The sequence below is a fragment of the Oryctolagus cuniculus genome, chromosome 7 (assembly GCF_964237555.1).
Source record: "Oryctolagus cuniculus chromosome 7, mOryCun1.1, whole genome shotgun sequence".
NCBI lineage: Eukaryota > Metazoa > Chordata > Mammalia > Lagomorpha > Leporidae > Oryctolagus > Oryctolagus cuniculus.
Window position 1 is genome coordinate 18,424,996 of NC_091438.1, and position 9,308 is coordinate 18,434,303.

General features: G+C 44.3%; 1 pseudogene; it reads right to left on the reverse strand.

The window, feature by feature from the left end:
* Positions 1-8,072: 8,072 nt before the first annotated feature.
* Positions 8,073-8,145, reverse strand: LOC138850750 (small nucleolar RNA U3; annotated as a pseudogene).
* Between the last annotated feature and the right edge of the window lie 1,163 nt (positions 8,146-9,308).

Sequence of the window (9,308 nt, forward strand, 5' to 3'; positions counted from 1 at the left end):
TTCCTGGCCGTCCAGCTGATAAACTTCCTTCGTTCAAACAGATCCGGGCTGTATACACAACCCAGCGAGGCCCACAGTGCCATCCATCACCCCAGCCCCTGTGGGTTACCAGCTTTGGGGGGGGGAGAGAAACAAAAAGGAGATGAGCGCCTGTTGTCTTTCCCCTGCCAGGCTCTCACCTGGCTGGTGACAGCATGACACCCAGCATGACAATTACAAACAGAAAATCAAAAATCAACACTCATTGTTAGTGAAATATATTTTTACAAGAAATAATAGATAAGGGTCTGCACTGTGTAGTGGGTCCAGCATCCCATATTGGTGAGGATACAAGTCCTAGATGCTCTACTTCCAATCCAGATCCCTGCTAATGGGCCTGGGAAAGCAGCAGAAGATGACCCAAGTGCTTGGGCCCCCAAAACTGTGTGGGAGACCCAGAAGAAGCTCCTGGTTCCTGGCTTCAGATCTGCCCAGCTCCAGCCTTTGCCACGATTTAGGAAGTGAACCAGCAGATGGAAAATCTTTCTCTCTCTCTCTCTCTCTCTCTCTCTCTCTCTCTCACACACACACACACACACACACACACTGCCTTTCAAATAAATAAATATCTAAAAAAAAGATCAAGCAAACAAATTGTTAGGGATACATAATATTTAAATAATATAATTAGCAAGGATGAATAAATAAACATATTTAAACTACCAAACTTGGCAAATCAAAGAAGTCATAATGGAAATTGAAATGAATGATAAATAGACTATTACAAAAGTAAATATAAAAAAGTTAATAAGGAAAATAAAACACTAAATTGCTTCTATAGGAGAAAGTGAAAATTAGATACTTAAAGAATTTAAAAGTAAAATAAATCCAAGAAAAGTGCACTAGGCAAAAACAAGGATAAGTGTACACAAATGTATGCTGGGAATAAGGAGTACCAGAGGTAGCAGCTACAAATCCCTTCAGTTTTAAGGGAAAACTCTGGCAAACTAATCATGAAAAACAGAGAAGTTACAAATCATAACTACAAAGAGGAGAAAGAAAATAATAGAATACAGCAGAGATTTCAGACAGTGTAGCATGAAACTTCATTTTGCTAAATTTGAAAATTTAGACAAAGTGAAAGTTTTGCTACAAAAATGAGTGTCATAAAAATGTTCAAAGGATAAATAAACCAAGACTCTATAGTACTTGAAGAAATCGTATCAGCAATGTGCAGAATGCATTCTTGACCCAGTGTTTGTGTTGCGTCCACTCACCGAGCCCTCTGGCAGGATAAGCTCCTGTCAGACCTTGGCATGGGAGCAGGACTGACCTATAACACGTTGAAGAAGCACCTCTCTTCATCTTCCCAGGCCTCACTTTTTCTGTTTTTCACTTTGGTTTATTTCATTTCAGTGTATTCAGCATTCAGAACTGAGTACAGTTCTGATTCTCTGCCCAAGTGTCTATAATGAGTTCCTGTTAATCAGTGTATCTGAAATGTAAATTATCCTTTTGTTTGAATGCTCTAGTTTTCACCAGAAGCTATTGTCCTGATCCCTACAATCGCGACTGAACAAGTTTTTCCATGGTGAAAATTAAAAGTCTGTATCAAAGAAAGCCTGTGCCTCTTAGGTTAACCATCTCTCTCCTTCCCTGCATCTTCTCCTCTGATGGTAACAGCTCAAATTCTCTACTCCTATGCTTCTTCTACTACAACAGCTAATTCCACAGCAATTCACAATGTAGCTTTCTTCTCATCAGTTGGGCAGCTCTGGGCCACACCCTGCCATTAATTTTTATGAGTCGTGGATGCTGGTTTTCCATTTCCTCCCACATGGTTTTCTAATGCTGACACTGACCCTCTCACGCCACTTCGTTAATTTTCCCTATTTGTTAGAAGGTCAACAGTCACTCAAGGGAAATGATAGAAGTCTATAATTTCAGTTTGAGTCACATATATGCAAAAAGAAAACTTAGAAATCCAAGGCACATCGTCGATTCATCCTTGAAATTCACTTTGCAAACCAAAGCCCAGGATTCTGCCTATCTCAAATGAAGGAGACAAAATTCCACAATTAAACCCAAACCGTGCCAGGAAGCATCTTACCATCTTCACTCGATAGAAGCTTATAGTGGCAACCAGCAACTGGTGTCAAGCATCTGCTGTTGCTGTAAAAAGGCAAGCGACGGCTACTGCCAGGGCTCTGCAAGCCAGGGACCCTGGCCTTCAGGAGACCATGAGGAGCTCTGTTAGAGGGTCACTGCCAATGCACTAGGGGCAGTTGCCCCACTTAACAACCGCATGGACTAAGCAGTTTCTACTGCCATTAACTCTTTAGTCAACATTGTATCTTATCAGATGGAAAAGCTGTGTTTTTAAATACGCTTGTGAGTATACATTCTTGGTCTTGAAAAGGGAAGAAAAGTAGAAATCCCTAAAATGAAACAAAGCTAATATCTGGAATAGGATTCTACTGCAAGGAAGATTGGAAACCTGTATCTTTCCACCAGTTTCATGAAGATTTCCTTCACAGCCTTACTCCTTGAAGAGGAGCCTTCCCACTGCTGGGAACCGATTGGAAGTAGGCAGCATGCAACACTGGTATTTCTATTTAGACTTCAGCAGGCCAAGGATCTAAGACTGAAATGACCTCATTGGTTTAATGAAAAATGGAGAAATGGTTTCCATAGAGTTGAGAATGCACACCAGGATAAGAAACCGTATTAGACTCCTCAGCCCCAAGTTCCAAGGAATAAGACTTACAGCATCCCAGTGCTCCCAGTTTGTGATGTCATAGTGGATCTCTGCTGTGCTTGCCCATTCTTCTAGTGAAAAACTTTGCTTTCTTGTCCTCACTGTAAGTGGATCTGTAGTATTTGAACCATAGGTGCCCTCCTCCTCATCCTGCCCTCACCAAAGGATGGCATGTCTAGCAAACCATGACCACCAAGTCCTTTCCCTCAGGAATCTAAATTGTGGGCCAAGTCACCTCTAGCTCAGTGTCTCAGAGGGATCGATCCATTCCTGACACAAAGACCACTGCAGCCACCAACTATCCCAGCCTCATGGTTCAGCTTCACCTTTGACTGTGAGATCCATCCTGCCCACTCTCAACTTTTTATTAAGTGAGACAGAGTTGTTTTGGTTTTTGCAAACAAAGAGACTGATACAGAGACTTGGGGAATGGCAGCAAGAAAACCTCACTTGTTTGCAATACAAAGCTTGTTTTATAAGTGGGCAGAGCAGGTGTAAATGACACCATTACCCAGCGAAAAAGTGTACTTTGAATGAAGTAACCCTGCCTGAAATCCTCCCAATTTAGAATGAAGGAGGTCCTCTGTAAATGAACCTGTGACATCACTCAATGTCAGGTTACTTACTCCAATGTTTAAGGAAGATTGGAGTTGCTAAGTAAAAATGTAGAGACAGGAAGTGAAGGGCAGATGGAAGGTGGGTTTTGCAGTGGGCACTCTAGGACAAGCACAGGTGGCAGAAGGACACCCCGTACAAGGAGGAATGCCACCCTGTGGCTCGCTTCACCTCACCCTAGAACTCCATCAGATCTTCCTGAGATCCTCGCAGCCCTACTGGTGAAGCCTCTGTCAGCAGTCTGACCCAGCTTCTTTCTCAATCCACATCCTGACAGGACTTAGGGTTTATGTTGAATACAAGTTTGATCACTGCACATCTGATTCATCAGTGCTTCGTGGACTACAGGATAAAACTCAAACTTCTTGGCATGTCTTTGAAGGTCTTCCATCATCCTACTTCTCAGCCTCTATCTCGTCATTGTTCCATGTCCACCTATCTTCCAGTCATACTCAACCACCTGTTCCATTTACCCTGTGTTTGTGCCTTGGAACACATTTCCCCTCTACTGAGACGGACGGCATCCATTAGCCTGCACCATAGATTTATTTCATTAGAAAAATATTTTATTTTCTCTGATTCTTTGGGAAAAGAAAAAAAAAAAAAACCTCCAGGCACAGAATTAATCAAGTCTGTTACCAAGTGGTTCAGGGACATCTCTGCACCCACACAGCCCCTGCCCCTGGATCCCTGCCAAGCTGCCCTGGCTGTGTCTGCCCAACTCAGGGCCAGAGCCCTCATTGCCAGGTGGGGAGACCCCGTGGCAGGCGCATGGGGCAAGGGGCCAGGCTCTTCAATGGAACACCAGAGCCCTGGGCCACATGTGGCAGCTGCAGCCAGAGCTGGAGCCTCACCTGCTGCTCATTACACAGTGCCCGAGTCAGGGCCTGGGACCCTGAGCCTGGACACCTCACCCAGAGCCATGGGGTCCAGGCGCAGGGAATGCATGCAAGAGAAGCCGCTCTCTCTGCCACCTCCCCCATGATGGCAGCCTGCGGGAAGGGGCAGGGGCTGGGGCTGGGGCTGGGGTCCAGCCATGACCACACAATGAGGCCTGGGTGGCCTTGGCTGTGTGCTGTGTCTACCCTGTGTCATGACCATGCCCTGGGCATCCTGGACCCTTTGCAGGGACATCAGGCAGCATCCCTGAGCCTCCGTGGAAGTCAGAACACAGAAACCCTGGGAAGGGGGGGTCCACTCTGTCTGGGCAGGATCAGGGCGGCGGCCTGGTGCTCAGCCCTGGGGAACCGGAGGGGCATGGGCCCTGGACCCCTCCCCCAGGTCAGGACACAAGGGCCACCACCATGCGAGAACATCAGGCACATCCTGTCTCTGCTGTGGGCACAGGGACACCTGGCCCCCCAAGCTGGCCCCCTCCCCTCAGGTCCTGGGTGTGGGCCAGATGCTGCCAGGCACAGGGTGGGGGACAGGGTGGAGTCAGGGCTGCATGGGTGGGGGTGGTGGACTGTGACCTGCCCACCACAAGGTCCCTTTCACTCTCTGGTTTCTCCAGGGGCAGTCAGGGCCTCCACTCAGGCAGGCCTGGGTCTGGGCCCTGGGTCCACAACCCCTTCCCCCTGGGGCACAAGAGACCAGGGGCCCTGCAGGCTGGTTCAGGAGCTGGCCTCCATGGGCTGGTCTGCACCACTGCAGGGCCAGCTGCTCCTGGTGACTGGAAGTGCCTGGTTTTAAATTCCTCACCAACCCCAGTAGAATGGGGCCTGGGGAAAGGGGGGAGCAAGCTTTGGAATCTGCCAGAGGGCAGATGCTGTCTTTTATTTCACTTGGCACATGGCTGAATGGAATCAGAGTATTTCACACCCTGAAAGAAGCCATAAGGAAAAAAAAAAAAAAAACAACAACAACAACAGATGATCAGCTTCAACTTTTGTTTGGAAACTTTCTTTCCTTGGTGTGTGTGTGTGTGAATACAATCTTCAGATCACATGAGACTGAATTTGAATGTTAATGTAAGAAGAGGCGGTTGTTTGTGAAATGCAGTGACTTCCATCAGACTTGACTTCACAAAGTTTACTCACAGAAAAGATAAAGTTGTTTTGCCTTTAGTTAATGTATCCACTTCACGTCTGTCAGTATCCTGGGTGTGTATAAGAAGGAATGTGAAGATTCTTCAAATGCTTGTCTGAGCAAACACTGAGAGCCTATCACATTTTTAAATTTAGAAAGTAGATGGTGTTGCAGTCCTGGACAATCAGTTTATTTGATGATGTCTGATCTGTCAAAGTCATGACTAATGTCCTGGCCTCACACAGTGCTGATGGCATCATCCTCCTGCTTTCTTCCACCCTTCAGTGATGGGAATACAGTAGAATCTTAGCTGCTTTACCATAAAAAAATGACCGCTCTTCTTGATCCCTCAAATTGCCATAACTACCCAAAAGCTCTGCAGAAAATCTATTTTTTCAGTATCCTGAAAATGAAAAACCTTGGTATAAAGTCATAGAAACTCTTTTCATATGAGAGCCATTTAATTCACAGCATTAATACAGGATAAATTTTCCTCAAGAAAGCAGGAAGAAAATGAGAGTGTTGATATATAAAATTAAACCTTGTAATTTCTCCTTAGCTACTATTGTTTACATTAAGAGATCATCAGGATGGGGCCCTTAGAAGCCCATTAAAAATTATAGTAGAGACAGCAAAGTACATAACTTTAAGGTCATAGGCAAGGCTTTACTGCAGAGTGTGAAGGTATACACAAAATCTCATGAACATGACAGCAATCAATGAACAATTTAATGCATTGGTTCCTAAACCTTTCCACTCTGCAATGCAAGTGCCATTTCCCAAAAGGACTAGAGTGCAATTGGCATGATAGAAGTCCAACACTCCTGGTAGATAAAACTAAGCCTGTGCTATATAGCTATTAATTAGATACAAGCATATTTCTGCCCTGTGGTTCATAATTATAACCAAATAAATCAATATAGTGAATTTAGGCAAAGAAACTAATTTCTGAAAAGCCTAGCTGGTATTTGCAGAATCCCTAGAGAACTACAGAACTGGACCCTGCAAATGGGTAAGAAGGAGGGAGGTCACACAGGAAAACCAGGCCATGAGAGGATTAGGAGGTCTCCACGGCTTCCTCTGAGGAGTACCAAAGGCTACACTTGCATCTTGCATCGCCCTTGCTCTGGTGGAGACATCATTTCTACCTGGGCTGCCAGAGGGGATCAGTCCTGCTCCTGCTTCTCTGTCACACCAGTGCTCACGCCCAAGGTCTGGAACAGAAGCATCTGGTCACTAAATGCAGGTTAAGCGCTTACACCCATACCAAAGCAGAGGTTGAAATAGCAAATATGTGGTTTTCAGCCTCCTTAGAGAGTAGACATAAATAAATTTATGTCTATTAACAATTCATATATTTAAAACAGTAAACAAGTAGTAAGCATTGCTATGATTCCACTGGTGTCTTAGACTCATTATTATTATTTGAGGAGCCAAGAGATAGAGTGATAATGCAGCCATCTACTGTTCACTCCCCAAGTGCCTGAAATAGCTGCAAGGCTGGGACCAAAGCTGAGAGACAGGAACTCAGTTCAGGTCCTCTACATGGGTGGTAGAAATCTGATCACTTGGGTCATCACCTATGCCTCCCAGGTCTGCACTAGCATAAAGCTGGATGCAGGAATCAAAGCTGGTAATCAAATTCAAGTATTCTGATACAATTTTTTGGCATCTTATTGGGTAGGCCAAACACCCATTCCTGGAGTCATTTTTTTTTAAAAGCTTTACTTATATATTTGAAAGGCAGGGTTACAAAGAGAGAGGGAGAGGAAGAGAACATCCATCTGCTGGTTCACTCATCAAATGGCAGCAATGGCTGGAGCTGGGCTGATCCAAAGCCAGGAGCTGGGAGCCAGTAGCCAGGAGTAAGGAGCTGGGAGCTTCTTCTGGGTCTTCACATGGGTGCAGGGGCCCAAAAACTTGGGCCATCTTCCACTGCTTTCCCAGGCACATTAGCAGGGAACTGGATTGGAAGTGTAGCAGCAGGGACTCAAACTGGCATCCACATGTGATGCTGACACTGCAGGTGATGACTTTACCTGCTATGTCACAGCACTGGCCCCTAGACTTATTATTTTTAACTTTATACATGGTAGTTCTTGATATAGAAGGTGTTGGATATAGTTCTAGAAATCTATGTCTTTCTTATAAATGCAGAGTATGTAGAATTACCATTATTGATGGATATACTTTTTGAGTTTAAGAGACAGGTGGCATATCATGTTAAGTGAAATAAACTACACACAGAATACAAATACCTCATGTTCTCCTTCATATGTAGAAGCCAAAACAAAAAAATCCAGCCAACCAACCAAAAATACATCAATCTGAACACAGAATGGTGATTTCTAGAGGCTATGAAGAAGGTATGGAGGGTGGGCAGAGGGAGTCTGGATAGTGGTTACCAAATCAGACTTAGAGCAAAGGAATAATAACCTAGTGTTGCACAGCATAGTGGAGAGACTACAGCTAACAATTATCTACTAGATATTGTAAGAACAAACAGAAGGAGGAAGCTCCATGCCTCTAATCATAAAGTAATGTTAGAGAAGGGGAAGTGTTGATGACCCTGTTTTGATCAGTACAAATTGTATACATGAACTTAAATATTTCTCTGTAGCACATAAATATGTATAATTGTTGCTAATAAATTTTTAAAAAGATGGTTAAAAAACAAATCTGTTTATTAAAAAGAAATGGATGATATTTTGATGGTATCTTATTTAGTAGCAAACTATAGAAATGATCCCTGAAAGTATAGTCTTGATGGTATCTTATTTAATTTATGAAGTTAAAAATTTTTGGTTTGTTTTATTTTGTTTAAATAATACAACTTCAGGCTGGTGCCGTGGCTCACTAGGCTAATCCTGCACCTGTGGTGCCGGCACACCGGGTTCTAGTACCAGCCAGGGCACTGGATTCTGTCCTGGTTGCTCCTCTTCCAGTTGAGCTCTCTGCTGTGGCCCGGGAGTGCAGTGCAGGATGGCCCAAGTCCTTGGGCCCTGCACCCCATGGGAGACCAGGAGAAGCACCTGGTTCCTGGCTTTGGATCAGCATGGTGCGCCGGCCGCAGCAGCCACTGTGGGGTGAACAAACAGAAAAGGAAGACCTTTCTCTCTCTCTCTCACTGTCCACTCTGCCTGTCAAAAAAAAAAAAAAAAAAAAAAAGAATGGAACTTCATGCATTTAGTAGATTTAGATTTGGGAACATAGTGATTCTTCCCCCCACCTCCCTCCCACACTTTCTTCCTCCTCCCTTTCCTTTCCCCTCCTTATTTTTTACAGAGATCAATTTTCAGTTAATTTTTATACTTATAAGATTAACCCCACACTAGGAAGAGAGTTCACTGATGAGCATGAAGAAAAAAGGAGAAAAGAACCAACCAAACAAGAACATTATTCCTCTATAGTCAAGGTAAGGGCTGTTCAGAATCATTGCATCTCAAGGTGTCAGTTTAACTCCTATAGATTATACTTTTTAAAAACATTAATTTATTTTTTGAAAGGCAGAGTTACAGAGAGGCAAAGGTAGAGAGGTAGAGAGAGAGGTCTTCCACCCAATGGTTGACTCTCCAGATGGCCGCATTGGTCAAAACTGTGTTATCTAAAGCCAGGAGCCAGGAGCTTCCTCCAGATCTCCCACGCAGGTCCAGGGGCCCAAGGACTTCCACCATCTTCTACGCTTTCCCAGGCCATAGCAGAGAGACAGATCAGAAGTGGAGCAGTTGGGACTCAAACTGGCACCCATTTAGGATGATAGTACTGCAGGCCTTGGCTTTACTGCTACACCACAACACCAGTCCCCTTATAGATTACATTTTAATTACTCTATTATTTACTACATATCAGAGAGACCACATGATATTTGTCTTTCTGTGAGTGGCTGATTTCACCAATGGGTTTCATTTGCATCCACTTTCTTTTTTCT